Source organism: Choristoneura fumiferana, chromosome 19 (assembly GCF_025370935.1).
Source record: "Choristoneura fumiferana chromosome 19, NRCan_CFum_1, whole genome shotgun sequence".
NCBI lineage: Eukaryota > Metazoa > Arthropoda > Insecta > Lepidoptera > Tortricidae > Choristoneura > Choristoneura fumiferana.
The window spans coordinates 2,892,417-2,920,375 of NC_133490.1; the positions used below are offsets into that span (position 1 = coordinate 2,892,417).

At 37.5% G+C, this 27,959-nt stretch overlaps 1 protein-coding gene across 1 annotated transcript in view; it reads left to right on the top strand.

Moving 5' to 3' along the window:
• The first annotated feature begins 292 nt into the window (after nt 1–292).
• Nucleotides 293–27,959, top strand: part of LOC141438595 (uncharacterized) — a 120,558-nt gene continuing 92,891 nt past the window's right edge. Inside the window, exon 1 of the mRNA XM_074102461.1 lies at nt 293–976. The gene's annotated coding sequence lies outside the window, so the exon portion shown is untranslated. The remainder of the gene's footprint in view (nt 977–27,959) is intronic.

Sequence of the window (27,959 nt, forward strand, 5' to 3'; positions counted from 1 at the left end):
TCTCTTTCACCATTGGTTACAAAGGCTCCACAATGCGGTTTCAAGGTCCCGCCATGTTTTGTTTACTGCACGTAGTAAACCACATTTCTTAGGCGCCCTATGCCATTAATCTTTTGAATAATCATTTACTGCATGACATAATTAGCCGTCAACATTTCGGCGGTGAATTAATACACGATCGCGAGGTGTCAAGCGAGCCGCGGTTCCCCTTGTTTACACACGCACACATGCGCACAGCCGCACACACCGCCGCGCCCGTCGAGCCGCTTATTTAGGTATATTGTTGTTTATTTTATTCGGCGCTATGCTCCGACACAGCGAGCCTTTCGACTCAGTTTTAACGCGTACGTTTTATGAAACGACAACTATGCGTTGATGTTCGCTCGCGAGAATAATTATTAATATCGGCTAGCGACCGAAATAACGAGCCGGTAAACAAATTCGCGATTTTTATTGGAAGGGCCACTTTGTTAAATAGATCGTGAGGTTTTATTTACTTTTGTTTTTTTTTTATTGGTAACCTATTCGCACGTTCGCCGGTGCCGGTTGTCTCCGCGAATTTTAATAGCCGTTAATCATAGTTTATTTTTGCCGCGCAACGTGTGTTAATTGTGATCGGACCTGTTACATTTTGACGGACTGTTTTTAAGTTCGGATTTTGTTGAGTGAATGAAAAAGTTTGCTATAATTTTTGCGAGCAAAATGTCATGTTTATAGCAACCGGTTCTATTTTTGAACAATAGAGCTGGCTTCGATTGTGTTCCGAATTTGATTTGTTTCGTGCGGTCGGAGTTTAAAAAGTTTAAATTTTGAGTTTTGGCGGGAAGGCGAGGTGCTAACGGTGAAGTAGGCTGCACAGAAAGTTAGGAAAAGTGTTGAGCACACATCGAATGCCGGCGAGTGTTTTTTCAACGCGTTTTCGAGGCTAAGCGCTAGCTGTTTGAACAAGTGTGTTTTCTAATGGATTTATTTTGAGGTGAGTTTAAATTTACTTGTGTTGGTGTTTGTATTGTTTGTTCTTCGTGTTTTGTGTGAGTGTTCAGTGCCGGTGGCGGGAAACCGAATACCTAGCCGGTTGTTTGCGTGTGTGCGTGTACAAACAACATTGTAGTGTGAGTGTGCGACTTATTGTCACTTTGTTTAAGAGGGGAGGTAAGGGAGAGGTTACTTGTCATGCATTTAGGCGAACACTAAAGTTTGATGATTTGACTTTTTTCAACTATAAATTGCGAGTGAGGCGATTGTTTACCCACGCACGGTCGTTCGATATCTATAATTATTGATTTTCGACATCACGCCACTGCCAAATTAGTTATGCAAAGTAAATAGTAGTTTTGCATGCGTTTAGTTGGATTTAATTTAAGATTTCACTGCGATTTCAATTTGCTCATTACGGTTATTTGACAGGTTATCTAGCTCGATGTGAAAAGCTTAAACTTTTTAGGTATATGAAGTTTCGAAAGGTCTCCAATTCAACATACAAAATATAAGGGCATTATTATTAGTTTTAATTAAGATAATAGATTTATCTATTTAAGCTTCCGCAGTACTTTTGCTACAAAGTTTATCAAAGTTTTTTTTTTTTATTCGACTTGATGGCAAACGAGCAAGTGGGTCTCCTGATGGTAAGAGATCACCATCGGCCATAAACATCTGCAACACCAGGGGTATTGCAGATGCGTTGCCAACCTAGAGGCCTAAGATGGGATACCTCAAGTGCCAGTAATTTCACCGGCTGTCTTACTCTCCACGCCAAAACACAACAGTGCAAGGACTGCTACTTCACGGCAGGATAAGCGAGCAAGATGGTGTTAGCAATCCGAGCGGACCTTGCACAAGGTCCTACCACCTAGCACCGCCTATTTATTGGAGAATAAAATATGGACTAGTTATACTTCAACCATCAAGCAGCTTGTAGAGACATTAGGCTAGGTTAGGCACATAGCGTACACGAAAGCAGTGAGCCTTTTGTGAATTTGTGAAGTAGATAACACCTACACAGGTTCGCTTACCTAATGACATAGTGGTACTAAGGTAATGTCTAGTTAGGTCAACAAGTATTATGTCTACATCAGTATACATATATAATAAACTTACACGTTCAAATCCTCATTATCATAGCCTATAGCAGTCCACTGCTGGACATAGGCCTACCCAGTGAGCGCCATTGCACCTTCTTTTCGGCTCCAAGCATCCAGTTTCTACCAGCAGCCTTTCGCAGAAATAAAATAGCTAATCAAAACAAAGGTTGCCTGGAGGAGATCGCTTTGTAGGAATAAGGCTTCCATTGCTTACCATATAAATTTTCTTAAACTGTTTTTTGTTTCTTCTGCTCTAAACTGTTTATTATGTATGTGCTGAACAATAAAGGGTCATTGTATTGTATTGAATAGTATAAATACAAAAATTATTTGTGTTTGTCACTTTTTACATTGAAACGTTTAAAGGATTTAAATTATGTCTATCTGGTACATAGATAGCCGACTTTTATCCCAATGCCCACGTATGCATATAAAATCCCACAATCTCCACCGCTGAGTCTAAGATACATGCAATTTAGCACGTTTGCTAGGGATGGTAATCGATGGTGAAATAATAGATTGATTGATAATCGATTATTTTAACTGTGTCGATATCAATTAATCGATTAAGGGCGCTCATGGTATCGATTAGTCGATTAATCGAATCGATATCGAACATTCCTACGGTGTTGCCAGATGTACCGCTTTTCCGCGTTTTACACCGCCTTTTATAAGGAGGTACGGCACACTCTAGGTGCGAAATTCAAACTTTTTACAGTTTAAATGTGTTTAAAGTGAAATAAAATGGATGACACTATTTCCCGGCCGTAAAATACCGACATGGAAATACCGACCCGATATTTCGTGTACTCGCCCATACAAACTGGTGTCAAACTGACAAGAGTTTCTATGGGCGTGTACACCAAATATCATGTCGGTATTTCCATGTCGGTATTTTACGGCCGGGAAATAGTGTCACCAATTTTATTTCACTTAAAAAAATATCGTAAAATATCGATTAATCGGTGTAAAATTATCGATTAGATCGTTTTTTTTTCGATTAATCGATTACTTCTCGATAATTTTACATGGATTAATCGATTAATCGAATCGATATCGAACATCCCTAACGGTTGCTCTTTATAGGTAATAGCGTAACTGAAGAACGCGATGTACAGTCAAGTGCAATAATATTCCGCTGACGCTTATGTTATTTAATACGAGAGTGAGAGGGATGGTACGATACGAACTTCGATTTTCGAATTTCGTTTTAGCCCCCCTGGTAGTAGTAGGTACGTCGCGTAGTCTGTCCAGATATCTACCACCATCTTACCTATTAAACTTCTGCCATATAGCAGTGGTTGCACTGTTGTATTCCGATTTTGGGGTTAAAATAGAAGGTGAAATAACTAACACAGAGATTCAATCATATTCATTTCATCGTTAACGTCAGGTCCATTAGTACAATTTTTGTAAGTAGTTCTTAAAACTCTTTAAAAATGCCAGTACGTTATGTTCTGTCAGGGCACAGCAACTTTTGTAGAATTAATAAACTAAACATTACTTAATGTAAAATCTTAAAACGAAATTATAAAAAGATACAAATTCTCACTCGCCAGCCCCCCCACCTCCCATTTTTACGCCTTTGTTAGTCTACTTAAAAATAAAAAAAAATACTTAAAATGTCTCAATATCAAATTTTGTCAAATTAAGTACCTATGAGATAATAACGGATTTTAATGATTCACGGTTATGAATGAACGAACCGTTTATTACTTGAATGTGAGTCATTATGGAGGTGCTACATTTTTTTTTAAACTACATCGCAGTCAGCCGTTGTATGGCATGAAATTATAATATGCAATCCTTAGGTAACTTATTAAGCACAAATAACCTAACCTAACCAACAAAACCCCCGACTTTGTCACTTCAAAGTTCTATTGAACTAAATATTACAATTCAGCAGGAAATTAATTTAAATTATGTAAATTAATATTACATTTCTTTCAGGGAAATACTTAAATATTCCCGATATTCAAATACCTATGTAACCCATTATTATACAAAATGCAGTGTAAATGGCTAATTAGCTATTATTTTACCAGGAATCGTAAAATGCGATCAAATCGATTGAAATGACGTATGACAATTACGACAACTCTAGAACTTCAATGGATTTTGCTCGCATTTTAGGAACCCAAATAGCAGATGCTTGAGGATCATAACACAGAGTTGCCAAAATAAGAAAACTTTCGAAATTACCACGGGATAAGAATTCAGCTCTTTTTCTAAGATAGTAGGTAAGTAAATAATAAAATCAATTATGGAGATGTTTTTAAATAAATGGGCTATCGTTCACGAATAAAGAACGATGATAAGTTGGTACATGCTTAAGATTATTTCAACCAATTCACATAACATGTATGCTATAATTATAAATATAACCCTCTAGTGACTGAGAAAGGCAAATAAAGGGGATGGAGTTACAAAAACAAGGGTATCAAGACCCCAATATAGAAGTTTTTTCTTAAACCTCTCCGCTTGAAGCTTTAAATTTTGAATTGTGCACACGAACTTCGTAATTTAAATCTATTCGAGACACTATTCACATAATAATTATGTGAAAAGGACAATATATAATTTGGACAAAAGTCATTTACTGAGTCTTAAATTACGTCAATAATTTGCAATATCAAATTGTTAACTAAAATTTGTATTTATATTTGTATAACTCTTTATTTGTACATAAAACACTTAAAAATAACAGTTTACATTGAGAGATCGATGTAAAAAGGCGAACTTGTCCCATAAAAAGTATTATATGCAGAGAGCGGCATTTGCATGTCATTTTTTGACCTGTCATAGTAACTTCTCACTTATCGACTTCTGATATACAATACATACATACGAGTATATCGATACACAACATAAACAATAGGCGGGCTTTAGTTAAAGAGCGATTTCTTTCAATTAACTTTCGAGCAGTTGAAAATGTGAAATAGACATATGCAAAGAATAATGAATGGATAACAATTTCTGATTTTTGAATTTCAGTTCAGTTTTTTTTTTCAATTTTAATAATATTTCTGTTGTAAATGTTAACAACTGTTCCATTAATGTCTGTATAAAAGAAATACGTGTTTTTTTTTCATATTTTCCGGTTTAAAACTACTTCTTTTAAAGTCGAATATCCGCTGACACTGTTTATGTTACACTGTTTCTGCATCAATAAAACTTTTCATTTCATTTCATTCCATTTGTAGGTATGCGGAATAATTTTTTGGTAAAAAAATAATTTTAAAATACAAGCTTTTTTTGCTGACTGTACTTTTTGTTGACTGTACTTGTATTGTCACCCAAACTACATTTGTATACCAAATTTCGAGTCGATGCTATTAGCCGTTGAAGAGTTCCGTCCTGTGGAGACGATCCTGGCTGGACTAGCAGGATGTCACTACCAGATTATTGTATTGTCATGCAATTTACATAAGTACCTACACCATATTTCAAGTCAATCCAACTGCTGAAAGTTAGTCGAATTTAACTTGCAAGATTTGATTACAGACAGACAGACAGACAACGGGACAGGTGAAACTAAATAAAAGCTTGTAAAAAGAACGCTCTACATATCATGATAAGTTTACGACAATCTTATTTAAAGTCTAATATCGACATCATTTAGGGTAGAAGAAGTCACTACGACAGTCGAAATATATATAAATACTATCCTTACCCTTTAGGGGCATATATGTCCAAATGTCAGAACGTCCAGGTGTCACATTGTCCATTGCCAAAAAGTTCGAAGGTTATAATGCCTTAATGTCGGATAGTCCATATGTCCGAGAGTCCAGGTGTCACATTGTCCATTGTCAAAAAGTTCGAAGGTTATAATGCCGTAATGTCGGATAGTCCATGTGCCCGAGAGTCCAGGGGTCTCATTCTATTTTATAGCTTATGGGAGGGTGCGAAGTACTAGGTGGGGGTGATGAAATCTATCGCAGCGCTCATGGTGGCCAAAAGTAGAAATAATTCTAGCTCTGTCATCTGTCATACTCATATGAATCTGTCATTAACAACACAATTTGTATGACTATTATACATCACAAGTATTTAACACTACTTTATTTTTAACACAGTAGGTTCGCTATTTGAAGGGATCGCTAATGCGGATCGGAATTATTTCCAATATCCCTGTCCATGATATAATCATTAACTTTATAATACGCCTTTGATATTAATGTCTTCTTGACAATAGATCTGAATTTTGTATCCGTTTCATTTATAATATTTTTTGGAATTTTATTATAAAACGTATGCAATTTCCCAGAAAAGACTTTTTGGTTTTAGCCAGTCTGTAAGATGGAACTTTAAGCTTCCCTGTGTTTCTAGTAGCCTTTGGCTTATCGACGTTAGTGGGAAAATCACATATGTTCTTCCTAACATACATGATTATTTCAAAAACATAAAGCGACGGCAGGGTTAGGATATCTGTTTCCTTAAAAAAAGATCTTAAAGATTCACACGTCTTCAAATTATAAATTGCTCTAATTGCTCTCTTTTGTAAGATAAAAATTGACTCAATGTCTGCAGCAGATCCCCATAAAATAAGGCTTTACGAAATAATGCTATTAAAGTAAACAAAATACATTCTATTTTCTAGCTTATGGGAGCGTGCGAAGTACTAGGTGGGGGTGATGAAATCTATCGCAGCGCTCATGGTGGCCAAAAGTAGAAATAGTTCTGGCTCTGTCATCTGTCATACTCATATGAATCTGTCATTAACAACACAATTTGTATAGACTTTAACTACCTAATTTTAGTAATATATGTTTGTGTTATGATGCGAGCTTGAATTATTGAACACTGTCCCTGTTTTGTTCTTAATTCCTCTACATCTCGGACATGTCCAGCAACAATTTTCCTTATGAAACGGTTTGTGGTTGAAATTTTATATTGAGTGATACTCACAAAACCGGTCTTCAGAATGATACTCATTTTGATCTGAAAACGATATTTAATTTATTACTAGCGATATAAGAACAATTATATAATTTTACTATTATTCAAAGAAACCAATAAGATAGCTTTATCTTTTCGTTTTACAGTAAAAGTACAACTAAACATGAAATAAACAAACCCTAAAAAAACGAGAATAAAACACACTTTTTGAATAAATTTTACTTACCTCATTTAATTATAATGACCAAAAAATGAATTCACAACTGTTTGTCCACCCAAAACACGGTATCACAGTAATTTTGTGTTATTTATAAATTAATACGTTATAGCCGTTATAGGTTTGATTTTTGTCACAATGTCGCTATGAAATTTCAAAACGTCAGAGCATCAGAGCCAAAAAAGTTGCGGACGCTAGGTGGCGCTGATGTCGTGCACAGAACCAATACTATCTTTACCAGATTTTCTCACGTGAACTTTAATAGGCCGAAACTTCATCAATCATCATCATCATAAGCGGAAAAACGTCCACTGTTGGACATAGCCCTCCCCCATAGAACTCCAGTAGGGCTACTACGAAACACGAAACTCGAAGTTCGTATCGTACCGTCCCTCTCGCTCTCGTATTAAATAGTATAAGTGTCAGAGGGACCGCACGACACGAACTTCGAGTTTCGTAGTAGCCCTGCAACTGCTCCGATTTGAAGTAGCCTGCATCCACCGTATTATAATTAATAGAAATCTAATGATAACAACATTTAAGTAGGCTTGATATATTCAAATAAATATAAACGCCATTTTAAAAATAAATTATTCATTCTGAACACCATGCCGGTAGAATAATATGTCAATAAAAGTTGTCAACCTTCACACTTGTTTTGCCTAAAATTTATTTCGCATGAATTCCATATCATTAATGTTTTTTATTATGTAATTTTGTTTGCTTGTAAACAACGATAAAGCTAAAATAACTTTAAAAATTAAAAAATAAACTTACTTAAAGATTCAAAAGATTCAAGACTCCAAAAAACCAATCAGATTCTATTGAAATGGAGTTTAATTCGGACAGTCGGGGAACTAAAGGAAATATAGGCAATACTAGAAGTAACTCTGTATCAAGATTATATTGACGTAGGTCCACTTAAGGATGGACAGAGTTCTCCGTTATTCATAACTCATACGGCAGAAGCTACTCGTATTATCAATAAACGACTTCTCATATTATCGACATATATATTTTTAATGATAAAAATGCAATTAGATGAAGGTCGCCAGAGATAACTCGCCGTTCTTAGTTTTGCGAGGCAACCTGTTTGTAATAAAATCCTACTTATATCTATTATAAATGCAAAAGTTTGTGTGTGTGTTTGTTACTTCTTTACGCTAAAACGGCTGAATGAATTTGGATGAAGTGGTAGGCAACAGATATGTCATATTCGGCACAATCTTCCACTAATTTTAAATGGAATTTTTGGTTGATGGGATTTCCAAATTCAAAATTCATATCATAACATTATTCATAATTCATTTATTTATTTCGTCAGCATAGGTATAGTTAGGTGACAAACAAACAAGAGCGCAAGCCATGATGTGCCTGTCGGCGTACGAAATCATTTGAAGAGACCTGGCAGTAGATCACATAAGATAGGATACGATTCGGATGACCAAATTAATCTTAGGTCTAGTTCAGCATCTGCACCAGATGTTTATTAATCAACGCGCATCATAATAAAAAATAATAATAATAATAATAATAACAGCGCATCATAATGAAAATTAAATGTCACAAAGTAAAATACAATAAATAGTCTCCCTAACTAGACGACCAGATGGCCTAGTGGTTAGAGAACCTGACTACGAAGCTTGAGGTCCCGGGTTCGATTCCCGTGTCGTGGCAGATATTTGTATGAAAAATACGAATGTTTGTTCTCGGGTCTTGGGTGTTTAAAATATGTATTTAAGTATGTATCTATATCTATATAATTATATTTATCCGTTGCTTAGTACCCATAACACAAGCTTTGCTAAGCTTACTTTGGGACTAGGTCAATTGGTGTGAATTGTCCCGTGATATTTATTTATTATTTATAACTCTAGTCTTAAAGTAACAAAATCTGCAAGTACCAATGCTACAAAGGGCTCTTTAAAGGCGAGTTTAATTATACATTGCGAGGCCGTAAAGCCAACGAGTTTGTAGTGGTCCATCGAGCGCCGCAATGATGCAACTTGCAGGATTTTTCTTGCAAGTCTAACCTGAGCTTTACATGACCCTTTTTTAGGGTTCCGTACCTCAAAAGGAAAAAACGGAATCCTTCTAGTATCACTTTTTGTCCGTCTGTCTGTCCGTCAAGACCCTTTTTCTCGGGCACGCGTGGAGATATCAAGCTGAAATTTATATCAACCAATACTGAGGTCTACTGTCCCTTGAAGCTTTGAAAAAATCAAACTTCTAGCCAACGCAATCAAAAGATGCAGCTGTTTATGCTGCAAATTTCCGCAAATTTTCGAAACACGCAAGGTAATCAAATCGCATGTAAATGATCCTTCGATCAAAAATTAGTACTAATTGTTGATCGATGAAATGATCATATGTCCTTGCTAATTGTTATATATTTGCTGTGACTTATTTTTCAACAGCATTTATCAATAAAAAGACACGTCATCGGCGTCATCGCTTACCTTCTTTCAAATGATAAAAAAATTATTACCACCATTACGAAAAAAATAAGTAATATTTTTCTACGGATTTCGTATTTTATACGGAATCTTCCAAGTTTAGGTATATTTTATACCTTAGGCTGCTATTTACTCTTAAACTACTAATCATTCTCAAGCAAACTTAGCCGTTATAGTTTTCCTTGAAAGTTTGATATGTAACTTACTATGATTTTTTTCAAATTTTTCCACCCACCGGTTTAGATTTTAGAGGGGGGGGGCACGCTCGATTTTAATGAAAATTTGCACTTTAAAGTTGAATATTTCGCAAACAAATCACTGAATCGAAAAATCGTCTAAGCAAACCCCTGGTTTTAAAAGACCAATCCAACGATACCCCACACTATAGGGTTGGGTGAGAAAAAAAAAACACCCTCACTTTACGTCTATGGGAGGTACTCTAAAAAAATTTTTTTAATTTTTTTTATTATACCATTTTGTCGGCATAGTCTGCATATAATATCCGTGCAAAATTACAGCTTTCTAGCATTGATAGTCCCTGAGCAAAGCCGCGGACGGACGGACAGACAAACAGACAGACAGACATGGCGAAACTATAAGGGTTCCGTTTTTGCCATTTTGGCTCCGGAACCCTAAAAAGTATAAAGGCAGGCCTTTGTTCAACAGTGGACGTCTTCCGGCTGATTATGGTGATGATGATGAGGAAAATATGGAAACGGAGGGATCCAGACTGCAAAGTTTTCCTCAATAGAAGCTAGCGTTTCAAGTTAATCTGAATTGATATAGCAACAAAAACTTTCCCAATAACCTATACAACCAACAAAAAGTTATAAAACCCCCGACTTTGTCACTTCAAAGTTCAATATCTCAAAAACGGCTGAACCGATTTTGATGAAACAGTCTACGAAGTTAACAACCATCGCTAGAAAACCTGATTTCAAATTAAAAAAACCCCATTCAAATTGGTCAACCCGTTAAAAAACTACGGTGCTATAGACAGACACACATGCGGTCAAACTTATAACACCCGTCTTTTTGCGTCGGTGCTTAAAAAACACGCCTACACATTACACATATATCTGTCTGTCACAAACTGTTCTGTTTCATAGATATAGATGAATTAACAAACAACACACTTAGCAAACTACACATAGAAAAGGCGGAAACAAATTAACAATTCGGTACAACACAGTAAATACTTATGTATATATGTATGAGTAAACACAACCATACATTGCGGCAAGACCGAGCGTTATTTTAACAAGTCTTTTTAGGCAACTTAGCAACAAACAATGCTATATCAACTATGTTTTTAACATGTGTGCGTTGTTTATATTTGAGTTGGTGTGAGCATGTAGGCGTGACGGTGCCGATAGCATTATCGGTAGAGGCTTGCAAAAATACACAACAAACATACGCAGTATATGCAGAAATAGCACATTATGTACAGGTGGTTAAATAAGGCATTGTTTTCCGATAGCGATCCCATGTCCGTTTGGCCGAAGTCAAAATAATGTAGCTACAGTATAAACAATCAGCTGAAATTAACTAGGAGTTGAAAGCGTTGCATTCGAATGGAAATTGACACCGGAAAGCAGTAGCACGCATAATGAGACGGTTTTTGGTGTGTTGGAGATTTTTTGGCGATAGTAGGTATCAATAATATAATATATATATTACAGCGCATTGGTTTTACTGTAATCATCATCATCATCATGCCAGCCGAAAGACGTCCACTGTTGGACATAGGCCTCCCCCATAGACCTCCAATTGCCTCGGTTGGAAGCGGCTTACATCCACACCCCCTGCCCCGCCGTACCCCTGTCCGCTTTTACTGTAATGCTGTATTTTTATTGATAAATAAATAAATAAAAAGAAGTAATTCACTTCAACGAGCTAATTCGCTTGGCTATGTCGGTGACTCTCGTTCTTCTAAGTATCTCCTCATTTCTCATTCGATCCCGTAGAGATGTAGATAAATCCTGAGCCTAGCGCAATCGCAGAGCAATTCTGAGCCTATACACTATACATAAGGCCTATAGTGAAGCACCACGTCGCGGATACATATGTCATCACTGGCAACACACACCTATTGATATTTTAAAATTTTGGTATGTTGTTTAATAATCAGAACCGCTATCTCTCTCTATTATTATGATATGACACGTTTTACAGCATTTGTCAATATTGTAGGGATGAATCACTTTGTCAAAATATTCTTGAAATTTAGATAAAGTACATATATATACACGTGCTACAAAAATAAGCGTAAAACAGAAAGCGAGTTAAGTACTATAACCATATACCATATAGTATCACTTTATGACTTACCGCCATAATTTTTTTCAAAACCCCAATTTAGTAAAATTAAAGAGCACAGAGAGAACAAAGAGCAGAGAGGGAGGAGATTACGCAGAATGTTCATGTAAGTTTTTACCCTAATATCCGCGGAATAACCAAGATATATGTACTTATCTATTCGAACCACTCAAAAATAAAAAAATAATTTTTGTTTGTTGTTTTATTTTCTAGGTAATTTTGTCGCCTTCCGTGAAGTCACCAAGCAGGCACAGCGGAAGACCAGCGTTGGCCTACACGGCCAACACTATGCTAAGCTGGGACCGCTTCGCGATTTCGCATATTTTTTTTTTTTTATTATGTTTTATTTACGTGCGAAGAGCGAAATATTAATTTTCTACTTCTATTTTCTATTTCTATTTAAAAATATGTTACCACGGCCTTATTACGTCGCAGTGCAAGTCTTCAGACACACTTTTTACTTCAGTAAGTACATATTTTTGAGGGGTTAAATAAATCCCTAATTTTGCATTCGACTGTACACCGCTCTGTTAAGATCTCCTTCATAGTAGTAGGTTTATACAAAGAGGCGCCACCGTCGTGATAGCATTCACCTATGAAAAAGATCTTCCGAAACGCTCGAAACTAGTCAGACCGTACCTGACTTCTAATCATGAGAAACCGTTTTATTTTCGAGCTCTGAGAGGAGGCTTGTGCCCAGCAGTGAGACGGATATAGGACGGGATGATGACGATGATGAACGAATTTAGTTTTTTTTCTAATATTTTTCATTATTATTTATCCAACTGTCGAATCTGCGAAACGCGCATTTACGCGGTTACAGTACGAAATTGCGCCTTCCTAGTGATAAAACAAAACAACCCAAATAACGCCGCGACCTCGAAATCTAAATAGCAGCTATCAGCTATGCTTCCGACCTCCTTTGCCTTCCTAACATTAGCCAACGCATATTATCTGATCGCCTAAATACATCGAAATTTACAAAAAATTTGCAATAAGCTTGGTAAAACGGTTGTGCAGGTTTCTTCGTTGCTTTCCTTCACCGTAAAGCTCGTGGTAAATTTCAAATGCAATTTTGCACATGAATTTCGAAAAACTCAGAGGTGCGAGCGAGGTGTGTGTGAAGTTCCCAATCCGCACTGGGGCCGCGTGGGAACTACGACCCAAGCCCTCTTATTCTGAGAGGAGACCTGTGACATGTGCCCACTGCCCAGCTGTGGGACGTTTATAGACCGGGATGATTGTAAAACAGCTAAACCGGCCACGTGTATGTTAGGGTTACGTACCAACTAATATGCGGCAGATTTTCAATACTTAGCTGTTGCTCACTACTTCATCCGAAAAGAATTCGTTTATTGCTATTCTGCGAGAAATATCTAATATTCCGTCATTTATGTGTACCTATATCTATTTTGACCACTGAGCGATTAAATCGCTGAAATTACTTTTCACATGCCTGCCTTGGCTAAACATACTTATTATGGGAAACACCTAATTATTATGGTATTCCTTTGACTTGCCTATTTTTTTTGCCTATTTTCAGTCTGTCTAACAACTTTTACTTTTTGTCTAAAGTTAATTTGTATAATTTCATTATTCATAATTATTATTTTGTCGAATTATCATTTTTCCTAAATTAACGTTTTCATAACTCTTGTTTGTCGAATATTGTTTTATTTAAAACTCACTTTGTCGATTTTTAGTTTAACTAATCAGTACTTGGCCGAATAACGTTTTTACTAAGATTAAAACTGCGACCAGTAAAGTACTAATGTCAAAGTCAAAAGTATTTATTTGCCAGAATACAGTACAGGAAGGTCTTACATTGTATATTTTTATTTCAGTGTATTCAGCCTACATGCAGGCGTGCAAATATTCTGTTGAGAGGCGTATAATTATTTTATTACAATTACAAATTTCCTATGTCAAATATCAAGTCAAAATAGAACAAAAATCATACGAATAATAGAAATAAACTAAGTTAGGTTAGGGGAGAACTGCATGCATGTAAGATCCTAAGCTACCATATGTCTCTGTGATCATTCATTAATGAATTCATTCATTAAAATTATCCATAAGTAGGTATTACTAATTGTGAAAGTATATAATAATAGTACATTACTGTAGAGGCCGGCAACCCCACGTTCCGGCCGAGGCTTGTATAGTGCTTTTCTCAAACATGACATGAAATAAAATTAAAAAAACAAGAAATCAAGCTGGCGGGACGCTAGTCTGGTCGCCTGGTGCGCGCGTGTTGCGCTAGCTGCTGGCGGCGGACAAGGGCGGCGGTGCTGGGTGTGGGCGTGCGCCGTATCGTAGAGCGCGCGTTGAATGAAAGAAAAGACGGTCGTATTGCCGGCTAGCGGCCTGCAAAGTTGTATGAAATCTCGTTGCAGACCGCGCGCAGGCAGGCGAGCCCCAGCGCCTGCAGCGCGATACTTCTCAGCCTATTATTTGTAACACAACGTCAATACCTATTTCATGTCATGTTTGAGAAAAAAATATTGAATAATGAGTTACATCCTAAGAAAGTACAATAAAGAGTTTACATATATATCAAACAATCTCTAGACGACTTGTGGAGGTTATTGAAAAAAAAATGTTACCTAATCGAGATGTGTGCGCCAAATTTAATCCAAATCTGTTCAGCCGTTTAAGCGTGGAGGAGTACTCAGTCATCAGAAACTTTCACGTTAATAATGTTTTACGTAGGTAAGAGGGTTTGGGTTGTGGGCGATAGAATCCGAAATACGGGAATTCGTCAAAGAACTGGCGTCACCGACATAGCTGTAAAAATAAGCAAGTTGAAGTTGCCAATGAAGTTGAAGTTGGCAATGGGCGGGCCACACCGCTCGAAGAACAGATAAACGTTGGGGGAGAAAAATCTTAGAATAAAAATGAAACTGAAAATAAAAATATTTATTCGGGTCACACACATAACTATAAATAATAGATACAGAACAAAAACATAATAATAATAAAGTGATATAAAATAAAATGAGAATACAAAATGCAAAAAATAAATAAAAATAATCAAAAAATACTTATTTTCTTGTGCCCGAAATGGTCCCGCCTCAGCATAAAATGCGGACTCCTTTGGTGGAGCCAGCGCTGGTCTTACGAATAACGTCCACAAACTGGAAGTCTTAGCGTTTGCAAGTCTCCCACTAGATGTCGTTTATTGTGGCGTTCTAAGGGAAGACCTTTGTTCAACAGTGGACGTCTTCCCTTCGACGGATGCTGATGATGATGACTACTAAGTAATCGTTAAACCGTAGACAGATAGAAATGGCGAATAATACGGTTATCTATCGTTTGCCGGAATTTCATATGCCCGAATGTATCGTTTTCTAGAATGTTCATTTGCCATAAAGTAATTTCTTTCTTCAGAGTTGATATTAAACTAACCTAACCTAACCTACTGCATTCTATATGATGAAATTTAAAAAAACCTGAAAACAGCACGGTTCTATATATTTTAAGGCAAACGTTGGTATGGCAATTGAAATTAGGACAAATAAAATTCGAGCAAATAAAGGTAAATGGAATAATACAAGCTTTTTCTGCCGACTGTACTTTTGTTGACTACTTGCATTGCCACCCAACTACATTTGCATACCAAATTTCAAGTCGATGCCATTAACCGTTGAAGAGTTCCGTCCTGCGGAGACGTTCCTGGCCGGACTATCAGGATGTGACTACCAGATTATTATATTGTCACGCAATTTACATAAGTATACCAATTTTCAAGTCAATCCAACTACTGGAAGTTGGTTGAATTTAACTTGCAACATTTGATTACAGGTCAGGTGAAACTAAATAAAAGCTTGTAAAAAAAGGTACCGTTATGTTGTAAAACCCTTTATTGTACATTATGTTCACATAAAATTAACAGAAAACAGGATAATAGAAGATGTACAAAGGCGAACTTATTCCGTAAAGGGATCTCTTCTAGTTAACCGTTTTAGCCAGTTTAACTAAAGAACTAACAGATTTCTATCCAATACATTATAAACTGTCTACCCTTCCAGCTAAACGTTGTCAGTTATAAATTGAACCTACGTCAGAAACTAGTGTTTACAAAAAAAAACAATCTTGTTTAGGTACTTACGTAACGTGATAAAGATAGCATGTGTATATGCTGAAACAAAACATTTCTATAAATTGATAACGCTAGATGGGTTAAGTAACTGTGGTTGTAATAAAATGCCACTCATCATCATCATCTCAGCCGTAGGACGTCCACTGTTGGACATAGGCCTCCCCCATAGACCTCCAGTCGCTTCGGTTGGAAGCGGCTTGCATCCACTGTGAACCCACGGATTCAAAATGAAAAAGCCGCTACGTATTGGTAATTTAATTATTTGTAAGTAACTACGGAAATATTTTTTTCACACCTCTCTTTCAGAAAAGTAACTTTTCCTCCCTGACGAGAGGGAGCAAAGTGCAACTTTTCTGTTCAAGGCTTTTCTAAGTGTTTTATTGCAAATGCCATTTTTTGAAGTTGATAATTGTATAGCCACACCATTTTCTATGCTGGTTGTTCTTTAATAATATTTATAATTATTTTTTTTATTTTCTTCATGCTCGGTGTGAAAAGTTGTATGAGCCACTCGGGAGCAACATTATTTTCATCTTGGGCGTTAACACTTGAATCCCTCATTGCGCTTAGGATTCTACTTTAGAATCCCTCGCTACGCTCAAGATTCTATTGTAGAATCCTTCGCTACATTCTGGATTCAATGTACGCCCTCGCCATAAATACACCATTTTGCGCCCATGTGGCACAAATAACTATATTTATTTATTACATACACACAACTGTCATTACAGGGTTATGTGTCCCAATTCAACAGTGTGGATTTTTACTAATTAGCTAATAAATTACATATTATAACAAAACATGCAGTGTGGTTTTTGTAAACTAGTTCAGATATATTAACCGATCTGAAAAAGAGATAGAGAAAAGAGCGATATCTTTTCTCTTTCTTTATCTTGTTACTTGACTGTGATTGACCTCTTTCTTACCTGATGGTACTTCAGGGTACAGTCAACAGCAGAAGCGGATAAGCGCGGTGCCCAAAATGATGTACTGACAACTCTACTGTTAAAGTATTAAGAGTGTTTAATTAGGTCTTTTTGAGCAACAGAACTGGTCATCTAATACTGCTGCTGAGTGTGTGTACAGATGAGGCCTAAAATGTGGTTCAGCTAAATTGTATCGGGAAGCAAAGACAGACAAAATCATAAAAAAATAGTATATTACTGTAGAGGCCGGGAAGTAGGGGGTTGCCGGCCAAGCAGATATAGACTTAGATATAGAATTGTATAGTGCTTTTCTCAAACATTACATGAAAAAAAATCAAGAAATGAAGCTGGCGGGGCGCTAGTCTGGTCGCGGTGTTGTGTCGTGCGCGCGTGTCGCGCTGGCTGCTGGCGGTGCTGCTGTGCGTGCTGTGGTGGTGCTGGGCGTGGGCCGCGTGCGTATCGTCGTAGAGCGCGCGTTGAAACAAAAGACGGTCGCATTGCCGGCCAGCGGCCTGCAAGGTTGTATGAAATCTCTTTGCAGGCCGCTAGAGCGACCGCGCGCACGCAGCTGAGCCGCAGCGCCTGCAGCGCGATACTTCTCCGCCTATTATTTCTAACACAAAGTCAATATTTCATGTCATGTTTGAGAAAATGTTTATTGTTTAAATAGGTCGCAAAGGACTCTTTTATGTCACTTTTTATGCTACTCATGCTACGTGTACCAGACCAGCGCTTTTAAGAATGCATCGCAAAACAAAAATTATATTAAACTAGCTGTGGCCCGCGTATTCGTTTATCGCTATCCCGCGGGAACTATGCAATTCTCCGGGATAGAAACTATCCTATGTCCTTCTTCGGGACTCAAAAAATCTGTATAACGAATTTCATCGAAATCGGTTAGGCGGTTAGACGTGATTGAGTATCAAATATCCAAACATCTTCACAAACTTTTACATTTATAATATTAGTAGGATAAGATTTCATTTAACTATTAAAGCTAACAAAACAAAGTAAATTAGAAATATATAGAAAAAAAAATGAGTTACATTATCTAAATTCTTATAATACTGAGACGTTTAGATTAAAGCTCAGAATGTAGAGCTATAAATTGCGAGAAATATAACCAAGTAATTCAACACAAGTTCGTTTAGTTTTAATTAAATACATACCCAATGCAAGTAAACACATGAGAATTGGTTACATAACGTTGTTTGTTGCAAGGAAATGGTAACAATGAGCGATGGGAAAACGAGCGAGTTTCTTAACGTCAGTGCTGTCATTTAAACCGCCGACTAAGCTTAGTTTAGTCGCCGACCAATCATTATTTTACAGGTTTATGGACGAAGTAGTAAAAATATTTAAGTGCGAAGGAAAGTACACAAAAAAGTTGGATAACCCCGACTTTGTCAATTCAAAGTTCAATATTTTAAAAACGGCTAAACCGATTTTGATGAAACATATGTAAGGACATGGCTAGAAAACCTGATTTCAAATAAAACAAACCACATTCAAATCGGGCCACCCGTTTAAGAGCTACGGTGCCACAGACAGACACACAAACCATAAACACACATCAGAATCTTTTTTTTTTTTTTAAGGTTAACTGGTAGAGGTCCCTTTATGAGATAAGTTCGACTTTGTATATCGGCTTCTCAATGTAAACTGTCATAGTTATGTGTTTCTTGTACAAAAAGGAGTTTACATTTAGTTAACTTAAGGCTCGTCCATCGCTTTACTACCTACATACCTACAGATTTAGATTTATTTAATCGTATGGCGTAAAACATTAAACAATTACACTAAAGAAAGCAAATTACAAACTAGCTATAAATCCACACTCAGGGTCCCAAGCCACGACATTAAGTCAGGTGTCAGATTGTACAGATCTCCAGGGGAGCCCGAGTATGAGTGTAGAGGGCAGCGCTGTACAATGTGCTCCATAGTTTGAGCCTCCTCGCCGCATTCGCAGAGGGCCGAGTCCCGCCAACCCACTTGTACCGAAAGTAGTGACAGCGTCCGTGTCCTGTTCTCAGTCTATGTAAGCGGCACCAGAGCTTGCGTGGTAGACTGAAACCATCTGGTTTAACCGTGGGGTCTATAGTTTGCAGGGCAGTTCCAGTAGTTTGTGCATTCCACTCGTCCTTCCACCTCTGTTTGACAGATTTAGATAGAAGATTTAGATGGTTTAGTCGCCGACAAATTGACTGGCTTTGCATTAGTCGGTAAAACAAACGTCCCTATTACATTTTACTCTATTTGTTTGCGCGTTGCAACAACAACCGACGTCGTGCGAAAATGTCTTAATTTATGTTTCTTTTAGCTGATAAAATGAGTATAATGCTGCTTTGTGTAAACAATTTATATGTCGTGTCCATCAGGCGTTACAAACAATGCGACATGGAAGCGACTGAACACAAAAAGTGTCTGTTTTTTAGGGTTCCGTACCTTAAAAGGAAAAAAACGAACGTTAATGGTATTCATTTCATTTTTTTATGATGTTCTATGTTCCTGTTAAACTTCACTTTTGCAACATAAACGAAACGCAAACTGTTCTTATTATGATGATATTGATAATGTTATCAAGCAACCGGGTTACATCAATAATATCAACACGGATCGATAAAGTTTCCGCATTGATACGAAAATTGTAACTGCGCAAGATAAATAAAACAAGTAAACAAATAAACATAATCAAAAACGCCCATAAATAGAGCAGGAGAAAATCTGATAGGTAGCAAGTTTTTTCTTTTCATAATTTTCCGATTAGTGCGGTCTCTGGGATCGTCAAAAAACAAGCAGCCTACTTTTTTTCTTAAAGAGCCGGATGCACCAGTAACCTAATACGTTTAAACGAGCAATTCTTGTTTTTACAAAACAACTCTTTATTGCACACCAACACATAGCAAGCAGTACAGAAAACAGGAACACAGAGACTTTTTGAGGTAAGCAATAGGCGGCCTTATCGCTTCAATGCGATCTCTTCCAGGCAACCTTTTGAATGGATGGAGAAGTAAGGAATAAATTTTAGCAAGTGGTGAATTTACATGACATTACAGCAATGTCAAGAATACATAACCATTTATACAATACACATACACAACAAATCCAAATATATCGATGTATATACCTACGAGTATATATCGGAAACGGCTCCAACGATTTCGATGAAATTTGGTATGTAGGGGTTTTCGGGGATGACAAATCAATCTAGATTGGCCGCTAGCTAAAAACGCTTATTAACGAGTTTTAGCCCCAGCAAAGCTCGGTCGCCCAGGTGCTTCTACTTATGTTTGATGTGTGGTGTGGTTATGTTATGGTTTTAAAATGGCTTTTTATAGTTTTTTTGTACGAGTTCTGAATACTTTAGGCTAATTTTGCGGGAAATCAGCATAGTCCCAGCGGGTTAGGGATAAACGAATTCTTCGCAGATGAAGTCGCGGGCAACAGCTAGGTAGTGCATAATTATTTTTTACTTTTTAGTTGTCTTTTATGGCGGCGCTTTTTTGTCGCCATTTTTTTTTTGGAATTATACCTTTATAGTTTTTGTGGTACTAGTAGTGGCAATGAACTTTTAGGCAAAGTTAGGCGGCGGAAGCCTGAAGTGAAGTCATTGCTTCACGCCGCACGAGTCCAATAATTTCGGCGTTTTAATTAGCCCGAAACTGAAATAACGCCGGAACTAACCGAAATCGAAAAATAGATCGGACAGCGAAAACGCTCGGCGAACGTAGTGTACCTTGGACGCTTGTCTGCGAAAGTCTGCTGGTAGAAGCTGGATGCGTCGAGCCGAGGACATGGCACTTATTGGGGGAGGACTATATCCAGCAGTGGACTAACTGCTAGGCTTTTTTTTATACGTCTCGATGGCAAACGAGCAAGTGGGTCTCCTGATGGTAAGAGATCACCACCGCCTTAAACATCTGCAACACCAGGGGTATTGCAGACGCGTTGCCAACCTAGAGGCCTAAGATGGGATACCTCACGTGCCAGTAATTTCACCGGCTGTCTTACTCTCCACGCCGAAACACAACAGTGCAAGCACTGCTGCTTCACGGCAGGATTAGCGAGCAAGATGGTGGTAGCAATCCGGGAGGACCTTGCACAAGGTCCTACCACCTGCAGCGATCGGCGGATGGTGAATTGGACAATGGTTGCAGGAAATCGACGTCAAGCATCGGGGGGCTACTACGAAATTCGAAAATCAATGTTCGTATCGTACCGTCCCTCTCACTCATATTAAATAATAGTAGCGTCGCAGCGGGACGGCAAGATTATAAGGTATAAGGCCAGTAGCATTGTGTTGTTAACCTAACCCCGTTTTAATTTCCGTGTTGGGTAGAGAACAAAAACATACCTACATAATCTACATATACAAAGCCCTTATCTACACCGATGGCCAATTTATAAAGGTATCTGATAGCAAAAAGATACCAAGTCATTTGCATTTCGATGATGATAAGAACTCTAAAAACGGGATTTCGGGGATATTTCAGCTTTTCTTGGTTTTTTTTATTCTAGATAACAAAAAACTGACCGTGATCAGGTCAGTGTTGTTAAATTTTCATTTTTAGTTTTTAACTTGCTCTACGGCCATACAAAAGACAGAGCGTCTGTGCGACGGGTTCCCTTTATCTTACATAATATCGATTTTCCGAAATACACTTCGCATAACCGGTATCACATATGTTTTTTTAGCCGAATGATATTTTTGCATAATCATTACTTTGCATAATTGTCAGTTCGAATAATAGTCATTTTTCAGAATATTAAATGGCAGAACACTGTTATCGCGAATATACTTCTGCAGAATAGTATATAGTCTCGTTCAGGGAGAGTTTAAAGAAATTATGGCTGGACACTACACCTGAGATGAGACTGTTTCGATTTTGTAATTGTTTGTTATATTTTGTTTTATGTAATAATGTTGTATTTATTTTATCTTAATTTTCACTGTCTGCTTATCCTTTATATAACCAAATGTTTTTTCCTAACTAGGTTAGCTGGAAGAGATCCCTTTTTAGGGATAAGCTCGCCTTTGTTCTCCTCTCTGTGTATTTGTATTTTTATTTTTATGTGCAATAAAGAGTTTACATACATACATACATATAGCAGAAAAATAGTATCGCCGATTTTTATATGGCATAATGGCATAGCGAAATACTAGTTTGGACAATACAATTGTATTTTCACGAAATTTCAAGCAATAGCAATTTTCAATTTTAGCACCAAAACAGAACAGCAGCTACATAAGTAGGTTGGGTTAGGCGTGAACTGCGGCCACGACAGCGCGCGAGCCGAGCGAGCGAAGCGAGCGTGCCGCGTCAGCGGCCGGCCAAGTGCCAGAATTTTGCTGCTCCTAATAAGGCTTAGGCTAAATAGTTAACAACCGTAATTTAATTGCAAGTAATGTTTAGTAAATTTTTATCCTGCTTTTTATCCATATGCAAACTAAATATTATGATGAGATTTATATTTCTGCGTATTAACTATTCGGACATATAAATAATAATATAATTCTCATCGATATTATGCCATGTTAATATTCTGCTTTCCAAAATTATGAGAAATGCGAAAAAATATATGCAAAAAGTAATTCGGTGATATGACGATTCTGCTCAAGGTTGTTATGTGAAACGAAACTACGACATTCGATTTTCTGCAACATATGTAGTACCTAATAGAATAGTGAACCCTGTGCGACATACGATTTTATGCAAACACGAGTCACGAGTTCCAAAGAAAAAGTTTGATTCAGGAAAGGGAAAAATTAAGTAGGTAAGCAAGCAATCATTATTGCGAAGGTCAAATCACATAACTCGTCAAATTACGTAACGGTAGGTATTTCAATTCGAAATTAGAATCCTCCGCGTATTTGCTCTTAATTCTTCATCTTACAAAACCAGGCAGTGTCAGTGCCTTGCCTACAGAAAAGAGAATTTATTACCGACTCGGTCGAGCAAACAACAACATTTTTGTATACCGTCCTCGGAGCCGGCTGTGAAAACACGCACACAAACACACACGCACACCACACACAAAACAAACCAGGAAACGAACGACTAGCGAAAAACAAACAAGGGTCTTTTGTGTTGTGTAAACAATTGCCTGTATGCAACAGGCATGAAGCGTCTCAACAAAAAAAAGGTACAGGTTAACTTCCATAGATGGCGTTGCTAAGTCCAACTAATCAGCAAGGCTTTCCACCGGCTCAAAAGTTTGCAAATGACATCAAAGATGGCGCTGTTATCGACTTTGTGTATTTAAACTGTTTGACCGAATAATTAACACTGAATCACATCAGGCGAGTTGATAAGCGAAAGAAAGATGTTTATGTGATGAAGTGTAAATAAAAAACTGGCGAGATAAGGAATTCTGCGTACAGCGATAGTGAAACATACCTACAATTGATTAGATCAAAATAAAGCATGTTTTATTCAATAAAAAAGAAGTTAACAAAACTGATTTTATGTTACAGCTTTCTATATCAGTGTATTTTAACTACTTCACTTATCTTTGATGGATGAGCGAGCTCGGTAGGGGTGTGTCGGAGACTTTAGTATTCTTTTCAAGAGATGGCGTTACTAGACCAAAACTACAGATAAGCATATAAAACCGCGCAAAGTTCGAAATTAGATTAAGTGACGAAAACCACTACTTAAACCGTGTTTATTTTGAGGAACTTCAAGGGAATAGACAGGTCAAATGAAGTTAACATTTATTCCTTATTTTATTCCTCTTAATGGCGGCCATAAGGCTTGGGCCAATGTCAGTTAAATTAAAGATAAATAATATTCTTCTTATGCATGTTGTACGGTGATTGTAGTTTTTGCAACTTGATAGCAAAATTCCAGAAACCACGCCGAGACCACTTGCGCATTAAAAAATGTCAGACACGAGAGCAATATAGAATTTTGTGATCACTGTTCACTGTTAAGGTTAATCGTCGCATAAAACACTATCAAAATTATACTTCAACTAGCCAAAGAAGCAGAAATACCAAAATTAGATATCGTCTACATCCGCCATGTTCGAATGCTACAAATCGAATCAAGTTAACATTTCCAAGACACTAGAGTGGCGTAACTCTGACTTTTTAAAACATCAAGAATTTCATAGGTATTTAATTATGCGTAATAAAACAGAGCATATAAAGGTTCTTAATTTGTGAAGTTTTTTTAAAGTCCGTTACTTGTGCTTTTAATTCACACATATTTAGGAAAAGGTTAAAAAAGTGAAGTACTTAAGTTTTTAATCTCTTTTTTGTCACGTCCATGTCACTTGTCAAGTTTACAAAGTATGAAAATTAATATATCTAAAGTTAAAAAGTCGACGGTCAAAATATCGAGGTTAGGTTAGGTTCGATATTTTGACCGTCGATATTTAACTATCGATATTTCAATTTTCGATATTCACAATCAATACTGCGGACGCGCACATTTATGACCCATATAATTAAATCGGCCAAGTGAGAGTCGTCCTCGAGTACCGAGGGCTCCATACAAACCAGAGAGGGTAATCACTAGTAATCAGTAGAGGGTACCAGGTTATTTAGTACCACACTTCCACATAGCAGTTTTACTGGTGTACTGCCTTTTCGGCGAAATATGTTTCGCCAAATTCCACTTAGCAACCAACCTTTCGCCGAAGTCTCAGTTGGCAAACTAATATTTGGCATAACTTTACTTCGCATTTTTCTTATTTCGCAACATTTTTACATTGCAAAATTTTACTTCATCACACTTTTATGTGGCAAATAATTATGCAGCAAATGATTGGCTTAGGCAAATAACAAATTGTCAAATAACATTTGGGCAATTTTTATATTGCAAAGTTATACTTTAATTTGATGTGTGCGAGAGAGCGAAGCGAGCGTGCAAGACGGTTTGGAGCAGAAGCGACTTGGATACTTTAGGTTCAGCTCCGCTTCGCTCCCGCCTTAGCCTTCGATGTTAGGTTTTTTTTTATAGCAGCCAGGATAAATAACTCTAGAAAAGTAGGTTGGAAGCCGTTGAATAATTTGCTAAATTAAGGTATGCCAATCAATATATTTGACGAAAACATAAATATGACATCTTAAAAAGTATCCAGGTAAGTAATAATTGCATAATAATAATTTATCGAATCATTAGTTGGAAAATGATATCAGTGCGAAATGTTGAGTTGGGAAATAACATTTCGCCTAAATAAAAATAGAGGATAAATAGTTTGGGAGTTAATAATTTGCTGAATAATTTTCGCCGATACATTAGTAAACCAGATATACTATTGTTTCGTACGGTGAATTAGAGATCCGGAGGCTCAACTACCCTCCCCTCTGTTAGCAGAATTCCCCACACACTTCCTCATTTTGAAAAACTCAAGAGGTGCTAGTTGGAGTTTGAACCCCCTATCCTCTGCTTGGGAGGTCTTACGTCAAACCAGTGGGCCACCACGGCTTTTTTCATTTACGGCCTCGCAATGTAGTGCAACAGGCACTAAAGGCACTTGCAGGTCTAAACGAACGAACGAAGTGTAAAATTCGAACTTCGTATCTTGTCGTTCTGCTGGCGCTTATATCATTTAACACAAGAGTGAGAGGGATGGCACGATACGAACGTCCATTTTCGAATATCGTAATAGCTCCCCTGGTTAGTCCGAGTACTATAACTACCGAACTGCAATTCGGTAATAGTTAACCAATCGTGTTATGATTCATTATGTTTTGGAACCCGATGCGCAGGCGTCGGGTGACTGCCAAACACGGTTTGTTTTAGTATTGCCGAATCAACAGCTTTTATTGTTGTTCACTCATAAACATTTGGGTCGGATTCATTTCTATTAATTTTATCGGGTTAAATCAGGGCCGGATTTTGAATTCTGGAGGCCTTGGGGCAACATAGGAAGGGAGCCCCCCAAAACTATTTTCCAAACATAATGAAGGGCCATTTGAGATTTTAATAATGTACTGATCGCCTAAATGAAGTGAACAAATATAGATGAATAGTTGTTTACTAAGTGTTTACTCGTCGGAATTTTGAAATAAGTTATTGGTAAAAATTTCATTTTTAATAAAAGATTTTTTGCTCGCTATACTTTTTGTTAACTGTACTTGCATTGTCACCCACACGACATTTGCATACAAATTTCAAGTCGATGCCGGCGGAGACGACCCTGGCCAGAATACCAAAATTTCACTACCAGATTATTGTATTGTCACGCAATTTTCATAAGTAAGTAGTACCTTAAAGGCCGGCAACGCACTTGTGACTCTTCTGGCGTTGCAGGTGTCCATGGGCGACGGTAATCGCTTACCATCAGGCGAACCGCCTGCTCGTTTGCCCCTATACATAAAAAAAAAGTATGCCAAATTTCAAGAAAATCCGACTACTAGTGGGTCAAATTTAACTTGCAAGATTTGACCTGCACAAAAAAAAAACCGGCCAAGAGCGTGTCGGACACGCCTGAAATAGGGTTCCGTAGCCATTATGAAAAGTAATATTTTTCTGAGGATTTCGTATTTTGCACGGAACATTCCAAGTTTAGGTAAATTTTATAGTTTTCCTTGTAAGTTTGATATACTTACTACCATTCTGAATTTAAAAAAAAAAATCCATCCACCGGTTTAGTTTTGAGAGGCCCCCCCTCAAAGAGAGGACGCTCGATTTTAATGAAAATTTGCCCTTTAAAGTAGCATATTTTGCAAACTTATCACTGAATCTAAAATCATCTTCGCAACGCCCTAATGGCTTTAAAAGAGCTATAAACGATACCCCACACTACAAGATTTGATGAGAAAAAAAAGCACCCCCACTTTACGTCTATGGAAGGTACTCTAAAAAATTTTTTTTTGAATTTTTTATTGTAACATTTTGTCGGCATAAATAAGATATATAGTCGTGCAAAATTACAGCTTTCTAGCATTGATAATCCCTGAGCAAAGCCGCGGACGGATGCTATTATGGCTACGGAACCCTATAAAACCGATGTTTCTGAGGGCCCTTCTTTTGTGGAGTCTCAGGGGCTGTAGCCCCAGTTGCCCTCCCCTAAATCCGGCCTCCTCAGCAAATTGGATTGTTCGGATGAGGACTACCTTAAAAAATAATCATCATCATGACGATATGACGTCATGACCGGAAAGCTAAGTGGAAAACCTTACCCTTAGTTTAAGTTTTTCGGTTTCAAAATACGTCTCTATCGCGTTCGCGTTAAAATCTCAATTTATATGGAAACACGAACAGCGCCCCTAGCGGAACGTTTGCGATGTTCGTGTTTCCATACAAATTGAGATTTTAACGTGAACGCGATCGAGACGTATTTTGTACCGAAAACTTACACTAAGGGCACTGACTATGATTACGGCGTCGATTTCATGGGTTCGATGCCCAGTCGGGGCAGATATTTGTATGAAAAATACGAATGTTTTTTCTCGGCTCTTGGTCGTTTAATATGTATTTTAAGCATTTATTTATCTATACAGCGTGTATTTTTTGATACTAACCTCAAACTGTAACCAGACGAAGATTTAAGTGCTGTGAACCGATTAATTATCATCCCACAGCTAGGCGCAGGTTTTCTCTCAGAAAGAGAGGGCTTGAACCGTAGTTCCCACTCGGGTCTAGTGCGATTGAGAACTTCACACACACCATAAAATTGGTTCGAAAGTTTGTGAAGTTTCCTCACGATGTAAAACTCATGGTAAGTTTGGATTTAATTTCCATAATATACTTACCTAAATTTTCGAAAAAATTCAAAGATTCGAGTCCGGTTTGATGAACCCATGAATTTGCTTGAGAGGCCATGAAACCACTGGCCATATCGGCATTTTTTAAATAGCAAATATTTTAAGAGATGTTAAATTAGATCAAAAACAGAGGCGTCATTGTAGCTCATGTAGCCGTGTGCAATTTATAACTTTAGCGCCATCTAGGCAAGCGCGCGGCCAAAATGGAATAGGCATAAAGTGCCGCGGCCGGCGCCCCC